Source organism: Myotis myotis, unplaced genomic scaffold (assembly GCF_014108235.1).
Source record: "Myotis myotis isolate mMyoMyo1 unplaced genomic scaffold, mMyoMyo1.p scaffold_m19_p_3, whole genome shotgun sequence".
Lineage (NCBI taxonomy): Eukaryota > Metazoa > Chordata > Mammalia > Chiroptera > Vespertilionidae > Myotis > Myotis myotis.
The window spans coordinates 114,444,006-114,456,856 of record NW_023416335.1 but is presented as its reverse complement, the minus strand read 5'-3'; the positions used below and the strand labels follow the sequence as shown (position 1 = coordinate 114,456,856).

Below are 12,851 nucleotides of genomic sequence, written 5' to 3'. Positions count from 1 at the left end.
GTGAAATTAATTTCCTCATAATATTTCATAATGGAACCATAATTTAACTATCCCTTGGATACTGGATCTCTACATTACTTCAAGATGGAATAAGTGGGTTGGCAACAAAGAGCTAACTCATTTCTGTCCAAACCCTAAAAGTAGGAGCTGGATTCCAGGGAATGGAAACGTGTTCTTAAAGACACTGGAAGTTCTCCGTTCAAATGAGCAAGCAAAGCACTTCAGGTGAAGACAACCTTGAGGATCATGACCAGGTGGTCTATGCAGCACGGGCTCTGAGCCTGCTGTTACTTAGAGCGACACTTGAATTGCTGACATGTGTTCCTGTGATAGCTATACTTTGTTTTTCAGAACTTCTAAGGTCTATAGATTTTGTATCTCAAAACCAGGGCCACTGTAGTGAGGAAGCACAAAACTACCAAATCATTTTTGTGCAAAAAAGGAGTATTGAAGAGACCTAGTTTTGGCTACGATCAGTTACCAAGTAGATGTGTCAGGTTGGGGAGGCCTCATGCATCTCTGCACTTGACCTGTAAATCAGGGTGTGTGACAGGCAGTCTGCAGTCTCCCCAACAGTCACGACCACCCTCCTGTCTTCTTTGCTAACACAAATCTGATTTTATAAAGATACCAGGTGAAGAGTCCCTGTTCTCAGGAAAATCAGTCCTGAGACAACCTCAGGGGAGAGTCATAATTGGTTTGAATCACTTGCAGTCATTACTGTCTCCTCAGCCATACATTCACTTTCCCAGCTTCCTTTGAAGTTAGGGGAGGCCAAGTAAGAATAATAATTCTTACACAATACAATATGCTGCATAGGCCACTCTAACTATTTATGTATATATTAACTCATTTAATTCTTAGAACAACCCTATGAACTAGGTATTCTGTTATCATTCTACTTTATTGAGGAAGAAACTGTGCAATAGAAAATGTAAGTCAATTTCCCAAGGTCACATGGCTGGTAAATGTTGGAGCAAGGACTCCTACCCAGGCTATGTGTCATCAAGATCTATGCTCCTTTGTCGTATGCAGAATGTCTCTATGCATCTGGAAGTATATCTAAGCATCATGCCTGCAGAAGCAAATGTTGGTATTGGGAGATATGGCTTTCCTAGTATACAGCCTTACTCATCAGCACTGACTCCCACGGGCGTTACTTCCTCGTTGTAGTTTCTCTTTAAGGCCTCACAGTTAATTATAAACATGAGTCAAAATCACATTACTGAAAGGTAACAGGTAAGAATGTTTAATTTACTCTTTTCCTACCCTTTTCAGGTTAGGTTGTGCTTGCAAGGTTGTTTTTCCTCCAGTTCCATCCTGTCACACACACACACACACACACACACACACACACACACACACACTGGGCACCCATATAAATGGTGCTTCTGGACAAGCTCTCTTTCCCTGTGCTCATTCCTTAGCTTCTTATTTGAAGAAACTTTTCCTCAAGCCTCATCCCAACCTTCTCTCAACTCTTGTCACTTGCTTCTGCCTTGTCTTTAGTTTTTCTGTTGACTCACTTTTTGGCGTAAGACACTGTAATCCAGTAGTTCTCAACCTTCTGGCCCTTTAAATACAGTTCCTCATGTTGTGACCCCAACCATAAAATTATTTTCGTTGCTACTTCATCACTGTAATGTTGCTACTGTTATGAATCGTAATGTAAATATCTGATATGCAGGATGGTCTTAGGCGACCCCTGTGAAAGGGTCGTTTGACCGCCAAAGGGGTCACGACCCACAGGTTGAGAACCGCTGCTGTAATCTCTTGTGCTAGAAGGATGGGCTTGTTTCACAAAGAGTCCTTATTTTCTGTCTTAGCAACTGGCTAACACTTCTCCCAACTCCTCGGGGCCTTCAGGTTCTGCCAACCTTGACCCCAACCACCAAAGTGGCAACTTCAACTCAAGTTTTATTTATTTACTTACTTAATTTTTTTTAGTGCGGAACGCTTCCTGAATTTGCGTGTCATCCTTGCGCAGGGGCCATGCTGATCTCTGTGTCGTTCCAATGTTAGTGTACGTGCTGCGCAGCGCGCGCACCTGGAGTTGTAAAGCCTCCAGGCGGTAACTTCCCAGCTCTCAGGTAGTGCTTCCCAGCAGGCGCTGCTCATGCTTCATAGGAGGCTTAGGTGATTGTGACTACAGAGCTGGGAAAAACAACTTGAGGTTTTGCCAGTGAGGTTTTGCCTCACTGAGAAATCATACAGAATGATAGACTTTCCAGAACATTGATTATAGGAAAACAATGTTCTGGTTTTTAAATAGGAGAAGACTATATTACAGAAACAATAACCCTTCAGCTAATCCACCTGGACATGACCTTGAGCATTCAGAAAAGAAATCCAAGAAGAAACCATAGAGTCATCAGGAATTCACTAAGAACAAATCAGGCCATGCTGACCTTGTTTTTATTTGGAGAAAGTGGGCAAATCATACCTCCCCTTTTAATCCCCTCATGTGTCACAACAGTGGATGGGGGTGTGTAGAGTTATAACTTGCCCTCCGGGAATCATACATAGAGTCAACCTGTTTCATTCTCTTAAAATATAAAAGAGAAAGCTTCCAACTGAGCAAATGTTATATGTAAAAATGTAGAGGGCTATTGTGTAGAAAGAAAATTAGATTTCACAGGGCAGAGCTAGTATAAGTGTGCAAATCATAGGGAGGCACTTCGGCACTACATGTAGGAAAAAACTACCTAATGCTTAGAACATTTCTTTTCTTTCTTTTTTTTTAAGTTTTTAATGATTTTAGAGAGAGGGGAAGAGAGAAGGAGAGAGACATACATAGATGGGAGAGAAACATTGATCGGCTGCCTCCTGCATGTCCTCTACTGGGGATCGAGCCCACAACCCAGGCATGTGCCCTGACTGGGAATCGAACCCAAGACCACTAAGTTCAGGGGACAACATTCAACCAACTGAGCCACACTGGCCAGGGCTAGAACTGAGTTTCTTAAACCTGAGTCATATACAGACCCCCTGATAGAGAAAAAATATTTCTGCAACTCTCCAGGGGTTTACAAATATTTTTCTATAACATTTCCTAATTATGGGTTTACAACTATTATAAAGTCCTTATGCTTACCATTATACAAACTACATTTACAAATGTATAAATTAAATGCAAGCAAAGCTACAAAGTCAACAATATTTAGATAACCATATTTTAATGAGGTATGATGTTGTTTCCCTAAAATAAAACCATCAGTCAGAGCATAGTAAGGTATGATGGCATTTGTCTTCGGCAGGCATAGACCACTGCATAAACTGTGATAACCCAAACCAAACTATTTTATTTTTCTGAACCACAGAGAAACCTTCATTTATGAGACAGGCTATGATGTCACTTTATTTATTTATTTATTTATTTATTTATTTATTTATTTATTTATTGTTAGCGAATCTTTCTTTACTGTTTAAAGTATTACATATGTCTCCTTTTTTCCCCCATTGACATCCCCCGCCACCACACCCCCCCAGCAAGCCCCCACTGCCCCAGTGTCTGTGTCCATTGGTTATGCTATGCTAATATGCATGCATACAAGTCCTTTGGTTGCTCTCTAACCACCCTCCCCCCTCACCACCCGCCTTCTCTCTGAGGTTGGATGGTCTGTTCAGTGTGCTGCCTTATCTCTGGATCTATTTTTGTTCATCAGTTTATGTTGATCATTATATCCCATATATGAGTGAGATCATGTAATATTTATCTTTCTCCAACTGGATTATTTCGCTTAGCATAATGTTTTCCAGTTCCATCCATGCAAATGGTAAGAATCCTTTTTTACTGCAGCATACATTGTGTAGATGTACCACAGTTTTTTAATCCACTCATCTGCTGATGGGCACTTAGGCTGTTTCCAAATCTTAGCTATTGTAAATTGTGCCGCTATGAACATAGAGGTGCATATATCCTTTCTGATTGGTGTTTCTACTTTCTTGGGATATATTCCTAGAAGTGGGATTACTGGGTCAAATGGGAGTTCCATTTTTAACTTTTTGAGGAAACTCCATACTGTTCTCCACAGTGGCTGCACCAGTCTGCATTCCCACCAGTAGGGTATGAGTGTTCCTTTTTCTCCGCATCCTCGCCAGCACTTGACAGGTGTGAGATGGTACCTCATTGTCGTTTTGATCTGCATCCCTTGGATGATTAGTGACTTTGAGCATGTTTTCATATGTCTCTTGGCCTTCTGTATGTCCTCTTTCGAAAAGTGTCTATTTAGGTCCATTGCCAATTTTTTGATTGGATTGTTTATTTTCCTTTTGTGAAGTCGTATGAGTCCCCTGTAAATGTTGGAGATTAAACCCTTATCTAAAATAGCATTGGCAAATATGTTCTCCCATCCAGTGGGCTTTCTTGTTTTTTTGTTGTTGATGGTTTCTTTTGCTGTGCAGAAGCTTTTTATTTTGATGTAGTCCCATTTATTTTCTCCTTAGTTTCCATTGCCCTAGGAGTTGTATTGATAAGGATATTGCTACAACATATGTCTGATATTTTGCTGCCTATGGAGTCTTCTAAGATTTTTATGGTTTCCTGTCTTACATTTAAGTCCTTTATCCATTTTGAGTTTGTTTTTGTGTATGGTGTAAGCTGGTGTTCTAGTTTCATTTTTGTGCATGTATCTGACCAAATTTCCCAGCACCATTTATTGAAGAGACTGTCTTGACTCCATTGTATGCTCTTGCCTCCTTTGTCAAATATTAATTGAGCATAATGGCTTGGGTCGATTTCTGGGTTCTTGTTCTGTTCCATTGATCTATATGTCTGTTCTTGTGCCAGTACCAGGCAGTTTTGAGAACCGTAGCTTTGTAATACAGCTTGATATCTGGTACTGTGATCCCTCCAACTTTGTTCTTTTTTCTCAGGATTGCTGCAGCTATTCGGGGTCTTTTTTTATTCCAGATGAATTTTTGGAGAGTTCGTTCTAGACCTGTGAAATATGCCTTTGGTATTTTAATGGAAAGTGCATTGAATCTGTAGATTGCTTTGGGTAGTATGGACATTTTAATGATGTTGATTCTACCAATCCATGAACATGGTATGTTCTTCCATCTGTTTATGTCTTCTTCTATCTCTTTTTTCAGTGTCCTGTAGTTTTTCAAATACAGGTCTTTTACCTCCTTAGTTAAGTTTATTCCTAGGTATCTTAATTTTTTTAGTGCAGTGGTAAATGGGATTGTTTTTTTAGTTTCTCTTTCTGTGAGTTCATTATTGGTGTATAAAAAAAGCCATAGATTTCTGGGTGTTAATTTTGTATCCTGCTACATTGCCAAATTCATTTATTAAGTCTAGTAGTTTTTTGATGGAGTCTTTGGGGTTTTCCATGTACAGTATCTGCTATCACTTTCCTTCACTAAGTTGACATTCCCTAAAATCTTCTTGCCTATTTAGTCCAACTCTGCTCTTTTCTTTCTATTATCCCAGACAATTAGAGTAGGCCTACTCTCAACATAAACAAAAGCAAGCACCAAAAAGTATCTTCTGGTGGTCCTCACATAAAAAGTGGTCACTACATCTGTCAAAACTCAGAGACTGTACAACATGAACAGTGAACGTTAACATTAAGTATGGACTTTAATTAATAATATTATATTGATATTGGCCCACCAACTGCAGCAAAATCACTACACTAATGTAGGATGTTAATAATAGGGAAAATGGGAGGTGGAAGGCTCAAGAGATATAAGGGTACTCTGTACTTTTCTCTCAATTTCTCTGTAAACCTAAAATTACTCAAAGAAAAAGTCTACTAATTTTCAAGAAGTGGTCAACTTAACATTAGTTACTTTTAGATTTTCATCCCAATGAGAAGATAAAAATTTAATGACCTTGTATAGAAGTCTTAGACCTCCAAGAATATGTTTGTGTATCTCAGGTTCCCCACCATAGTTTAGGAAATGCTAAAATCAGGTTTCAGGAAAGGAATGGGGTGTTCTGAGAAGCTGTGAGAGCTTTCCTCAAAGTGTTCCAGAAAATGTCTGCAAGGTCATCTTTCAAAGATGTTCTTCTGGGGATTTTTGCTTTTGGAGGGAGGTCAGAACACATGATCTCTAATTCCAAGATTATATGATTTCAGTTTTTATGAAGATTTAACCCTAAATTAATTTGCTTTCAGCTCTAGTTTTCACAGACTGCAGTGGCCTGATGCCAGAACAAAAATGTGCTTAAGCTTGTAGCTTTCTAAAGTCTTTTTTCTTATTCCCACAACCCTGTCCAAATACAGCAATTTTACTTAGGCCAACCAATTGTCAATTTTTTGGTCCTGGGAAAGAATAACGAATAAACTCCACTTCATTCCAGCGAATCCAGATAGCATTCCTTTGTGATGGCCTATCACATTCCACTCCAAGCTAAGCACCACAGTTACAGCTCCGTTATACATCATTGGGTGACCCAGTTTCTAACTGTTCTCTTAGCGAAACCCTAGAAAACCTTTCTATTTCACTATTCCCAAGAAAATACTTTCTTCCAGGAATGATATAGAAGTTATTCATAACATAAAAGTCAGACAGGGGCTAGGAGAGATCTATAGAAGGACTTTTGTGATTCTAAACTTAAGAAAAAACAAAAAACAACCCACGCTTTTTATACTTTCTTGAATTCAAAAGTGTGTATTATTATTTAGTTTTAGCAAATAACCCTGGCAAATTAGAGGCTCTAACATCATTGGCACTGAGTATGTAAAACCCTCCTGCAAAGTGTCAATTGGGTCCAAATATTTAATTTCTTTAATTGGGCTAGAATTCCTAAATTGGAACAGAATAATTTGCCATTTTAAAGTAAGGAAGCTGGGTCCTAGTCATAAACTTGGGTGTCTGGGGAGGAATAGACACTCGTGTTCTCTGGTTCCAGCCTGTCTCCCCAGGCAGCATTCTCTCCCCTACCTATCCCATTACATCAGACTTCTCACACTTCCCACTTGGAGCTTCCAGAAATGAGGGTTGGCTGAGAGGCATGGCTTTTCAACTCCACCTACCGTCTTCTTTAAGAACTGCAATACTTCCGACATCCTAGTCCCAAATCTATGACTCTACCCAAGAGGAAAAGTATTGAAATAGAAAGAATAAAATGGAAGAATGAACATTCCAAGATTTCGAGTAATAGCCTGAAAATTGAGTCACCCAGAAAAACCTGTTCCTACCTCTATTTATAAAATATTACAACTAAAGTAGAATAGGTTCAAGTGAGATTATGTTTTTCATGTGATAAGATCTAATCATTCTCAAGTTGAATTAAAAGCAGTCATTTGATAACATATCTGTTGGGAGATGTGAATATATTTGTTTTTATAATTGCTATCCCAGTGCATTCTATTTAAAAGCAGTAGCATTCATTTTTTTTGGAACGCAGTCTAAAAAAAGACAGAACATGCCTCTCTGATGTGTTGAGATTCTTCTTTTTTTTACTTCAGGGGTAATTTTTTTCCCATGCTTTCCCCAGTTTCAGGAAAGGGTGGGTTAGAGTCAGGGGCTTCCTGAAACTTTTCAGAACAAGAATTCGAATGAAGCTATGTGTTTAGACGGGCCCCCTGAGAATTGTGTTTGGGAACATACCGACCCCATGTGGTATTATCTTTGCCACATTTTACAGTTTTCTGTGAAATTTATTTTTAATCATTAACAAAGCATGCTCATGTTTATCTTAAGTTATGAAAAAGTGCAATCGTTTAAAACAAAACTTTCAAAAATAATTAAATATACAATGAATGCTGAAACATAAAAGTCAGACAGAATGTTACTTAACAAGAAAGAGCTTCCTAAAGATCAAGGGGTTGTTGTTTGTTTGATTTGCTGAAGACAAATAACAAGTACTTTCACTCCAGGATTCTGATGGTGATTCAAGGAGGTCCCACCTCCACCAAGATAAAGGCTGCCTACCCTTCCCATTCAGAACTGGAAAACTTACTTATTGATGCTAAAAAGACACACAGTGTATTTAGAAGAGTGAAATGCTGAGATTTGTTTTAAGGCAGCATATGAATCAAGACAATGGCATTTTTTGAGCATGCCTTTCAGTCTTATTTAAAATTATTGAGACAATACTTTCCTTGGGCTTTGCTTTATTTGGTGAATGGGCAGTAAGTTCTCAGTGCAGCACCGAGTAGGAATGAATTGTGTGGGCTGCTACATCCGTCAATGCAAATGCTTCCTAATTCCATCCACCTCTGATTTTCATGCTACCTTTGATAAAATAGGGAAGAAATGGGCTTTTAGGGAATGAAAACCCTTGTCCAGTGAGTACCTATAGATCTGGGTCCTCTTAATTCCGTTATGGATTGATAGATCAGAATAAGATGGAAATATATAGTCTCAGTTCAATTTGTGGGGCCCTGTAAGAGATGGGTTTGTATAATGATGGTTCTTTTTGTTATGGGGCCATTGTTATCAGCCAAAGCAACTCTGGATGGGGTAATAGCTGGTTATTTCCAACCAGCAGCTATAGCACGGGCCCCATCAAGTCCTTCAAGAATACCATTCAAACACAAATAATAGTTCTTTATCATGCACGTGCCCCTCCAAACAGCTTCAAAATATGTATGCTATTTTTTATGAAAGCTTCCAACAGCTCATGCTGTGAGGGGTGAAAGAAGGAGGAAGGGCATGAAGTGAAGAGTGCTCCTGCTAAATATAGATATGCCAGAATGCTCATGCTGAAGAGGGTTTTGTTGAACTAGTCACCCTTTAACACTCCACATGGGACTGAAGTTAATTGCAATGTGTAATAAATGATATCCACAACTTCAGGAAATCTTACAAAAAACAAACGAACGACAACAAAACTTCTCAGGGTTAGGGGAGCAGTATGCAGATATTCCAAACACCAGGTGCTCCCCAAATCATGGCGTTGGAACAAACTGAGTCAGCAAATTACTTTTTTGCTTAATTTACTTTAATGGGAGGCAGTATGGCAATGATGAAATAAGATAGCTCAATTGGTATTGTTTTAAAAATCATTTCATAGTATTGTTAAAAATAATTGCTTCTGATATTGATTGACATTGTATAATTACATACCAATCAGAACAGCAGGAAAGGTAGTTCACAGGTAGGAATAGAGATAATAAAGGTAGTTTTAAAAGTATTGAAGATAGGGTAGGGGACTACTTTTATAAGGGAGGACTCAAAAATATGAGTAATTTTTTTATTAGATTAATTCTGTTATATCAGACTCCTAAAAGAATTGTTTTGGTTTGCAGAAAGACTTGAATTCGTATTGTATCTATTCAGTATGTTTTACATATAAGTTTGGGGTTTTTTTAGTATTATTTTTTATTGATTTCAGAGAGGGAGGGAGAAGGAGAAAGATAGAAACATCAATGATGAGACAGAATCATTGATTGGCTGCCTCCTGCATGCCCCATACTGGGGATGGAGCCTGAAACTCAGGCATGTGCCCTGACTGGAAATCAGTGACCTCCTGACTCATGAGTCGATGCTCAACCACTGAGCTATGCCAGCTGGGTTACATAGGTTTTTATTTAGTTTCCAATTGACTGTATAGATGATTTTTAAAAATCCTTCATTTCATCCACTGCACATTTAATATTAGTATTTGGACTGAGTCTGCAATGCTTTTCCCAATGTTAATTTCATAGTTCCCTTTCAGTGCTGAGAGTGGAGAACCTTTGACCTGCGTGTGGCTAATCATAATGAGGGTAGACTGTTTGAAACGGTACGACCTTATTTCTGTTGGCAAATCACACCCTGATCTGCGGAATGACTAGCGAGTAGACAATTGTAGCTCCAATCCCATAATCCCATAATTCTATCACCAAAATAGAATTTTAGTTACTTTTAAATAAATATTATCTGGATAAACTATGTCTAGGTCTTCCCTGACAAGTTTTATGATTCAGTGCTTCGCTTCTATAAACTAAAGTTAGAAACACAGAGTGACTCACTTTATTTTTATTTTTTTGTATGCATCTAAGTGCACAAGGAGGTCAGACTGCTTCTGGTGTTGCTTTCTTTAAAAGAAGAAGAAAAAACATGCTCCTCAAGTATCCTTTTTAGGTCAGCAATTTTGAAGTGCAAGACTTATTGGTATCCGAGCGGAAAGGGCTGATGCTCTGATTTATCATGACTCCCTGTGAGTGGGGTTCTTCCATGGCTAGAGAAAGGAAAACATTTGTTGTACTAATACTGAATGTGCTTCCTGTGTAAAATAACCTTTAACTCTGTGGAGATGCCCCATTTTAATGACCAGGGACATAATAGAAACAGAAAGAAATCCAAACACCCCACTCTCCTCACCAGCAGGTCAAGCTATACCCCCTGTCAGCTTTGATGACAGCAGTGGGCTGCTAGGGGGACGTTCAGCTGGGCTTCTCTTTCTCCTATTTTAAAATATGTTTATTTTAATTGTTTAAAAACATGGTAACATTTGGACCCAGTAAGAAGGCTGAGCTCTGTCAACCAGGGGTCATGAGGTAGATTGACAGGGTGGGGACTGGGAAATCTGGTCAACTGCAGAACCAGCTCTCACACCCAGGTCAGGCTTCTGTATTTCCACATCTTCATTATGGAAACATATTGACTCCCCTGGCCATTAGAACTTCTCCTTCTGTGCAAAACTTAAAATGAGATTTCCTACAATGAATGAGAGGGGAAACCCTGCAGTGTTCACCTAGGAAGATACGTTTCAAGCATATTTGGGCTTTTGCATGTCCCTGCAATAGCCCAGCTCTTTAAGTTCTGTGGAAAATGCATCCTTGTGATGGGGGGGGGGGGGTGGGAGGGAGGGGGGCAGGAAGTGGTTGCAAGTTTTTAGAGCTTCTCTGGCAAGCTGGCACTATGCGTTCTACGGAGGGGAACGATCACATCCCATCTCAGCAAACTACACCTTAAAAATGCATTTGCTGTTCCCAGAATACAGCTTTCCAAAGGTGGGTCAATGGCACAACTACCTCCATGCCCACTTGCAGCCTGGCTTCTTCTTAAAAGACATGTCTACTTCTTAAAAGACAACTAAGCTGATGGGGAGAGAGAAGAGTAACAGCAACCGGTTATTTTAATGCAGGGGTCCTCAAACTACGGCCCGCGGGCCACATGCAAATACAAATACTGTATTTGTTCCCGTTTTGTTTTTTTTACTTCAAAATAAGATATGTGCAGTATGCATAGGAATTTGCCCATAGTTTTTTTTTTAAACTATAGTCCGGCCCTCCAACGGTCTGAGGGACAGTGAACTGGCCCCCCTGTTTAAAAAGTTTGAGGACCCCTGTTTTAATGTCTTTCCTGTTCTATATTCTCTCTCACCTTACCATTTCTTCTTCTTCCTTCTCCCCACTTACATCTGCAACACCCTCAAGCTGGATCATCCAATTAATCTTGATTTATTTCTGTTTTGCCTCCTTCTCGCTAAGAATGAATGAGTTGTCTCAGTGAGTGCAGAGCTGTGTGTTCATGTGTTAGACTGCATTACTGGGTCCTAAAACTCCTGCTAAGTATGACACACATATGGTATAGTAGGAGAGACACTACCTGCTACCTTAGTAGGCAGTCGATAAATATCACTTTTGTTTGACATTAGATGTTTGCTGGTGGGTTGAACACTGGTTAGGAATCATGAGAGCCAGGCTTTGTCAGCGTTCTACTAATTTCATGTGCAACTTTTGACAATTTCCTGGTCTCTCTAAAAATGTCCTGGCTTTCTAAAAAGGAATTGTACTTTCACGATTCTTGAAATATGGTATTCATACCCCTAGATAAAAGAGTTCAGGACTGTATCAGAGGATGTACATAGCCAGAAGGGAAATACCTTCCTAGAGTTTAATTTCACTCGAGGTTAAATAACCTGAGAGTTCTGTTTTCTGTAGTTACCAAACAAAGATATATTAGGTACTACTGATATGTAAAGTGTGCACGCGTTTTATACCTGCAGCCAAGACCACAGATTGCCCCTCCACCCACACCTCCTGTTAATATTCACTTCTCTCTGCTTTTTGAAGTTCTTAAGGGGAGAATAAGAAGTACTGTTAGGTGACAGGCACTCTCCCTTTTAGCTTATGTTTCTTTCTTATTCTTAAAGTGCTATTTCTGAGGGATCTCCCCTATGCCCAGGCTCCACTTACCACCTTTATGAAGATATCTCACTTATTTATATATCTCCTCTGGGCACCAAAAGCCTGTTTTGCTTGCTTGGGGTTTCCTTTTAGATATCTCAGAGGTGCAAACTCAACAGGTCTAAAGCAGGACTTATAAGCGCCTACCCCACAACCTAGTATCTTTCCAATGTTCATGTCTGAGTAAATGCCACTACATCCATTAAGTTACACAAGTTATAAACTTAAGAGTCAGCCTTGGGACTGGCGGAGATGGGGTCAGACACGCCCTGGAGCCCTCCTGTGGTCCCTCCCTGGCACTGGGTGCAGTGACCCTACCCATGCCCAAATTCCATGCACTGGGCCTCTAGTCATCTATAAAATCTCTCAGGGTTTAACAGGGTCAAATCTCTATAGCACCTTGGTAGAATTTCTACAGTATCATGGGTTATGGCAGGCACAGCATTCCCACAATCAGGACAATGTAAAAGCTCTCAGAGTAGAGCTGTCAGAATTGATCCTAGAGGGGTTCAGCAGAAATGGCATAGATATCATCAAAGGAATAGGAGATACACAGACTATTGCCGGGGCTGATGAGCAGATCCTGAGGGACAGATGATTAATCTGACACAGGTTTGCTGTGAAAGAGAGGGCTAAGGGACTGCCTGGCTAAAGAAACCAGAGAGCCTCAATTGCCTGCCTCTTTAAGCTTTTATTGTAACAGCAGTTTGAGATAAAGTTTACCTTTTAGATATAATCAGTAGGGTAAGTAATCTTGGGAGGACATGTGTGTCTGTA

At 39.7% G+C, this 12,851-nt stretch overlaps 1 pseudogene; it reads right to left on the bottom strand.

The window, feature by feature from the left end:
- Positions 1–1,942: 1,942 nt before the first annotated feature.
- LOC118652269 lies at positions 1,943–2,043 on the bottom strand (annotated as a pseudogene).
- Between the last annotated feature and the right edge of the window lie 10,808 nt (positions 2,044–12,851).